This window comes from Temnothorax curvispinosus, unplaced genomic scaffold (genome assembly GCF_003070985.1).
Source record: "Temnothorax curvispinosus isolate PA1 unplaced genomic scaffold, ASM307098v1 QBEX01005719.1, whole genome shotgun sequence".
NCBI lineage: Eukaryota > Metazoa > Arthropoda > Insecta > Hymenoptera > Formicidae > Temnothorax > Temnothorax curvispinosus.
In genome coordinates, this window is record NW_020215499.1 from 1 (window position 1) to 213 (window position 213).

The following is a 213-nucleotide window of genomic DNA, read 5'->3' on the forward strand; positions in this document are numbered from 1 at the left end:
TTTAATAAAAATATGATTATTTAAAAAAACGTCTTGATTCAATGTGTATGTTACAAATTATTTTTATACGTACCCGTATGTTTCCAATTTCGTTTCTTCTCGCAATTATTTAACTCACATTACATTCGTAAAAATTCGAAATAAAACATTTGTCGATGATATACATGGATACGTAATGTGTCCTCGACTAATTTATCGTAGTTTAACAAAAGA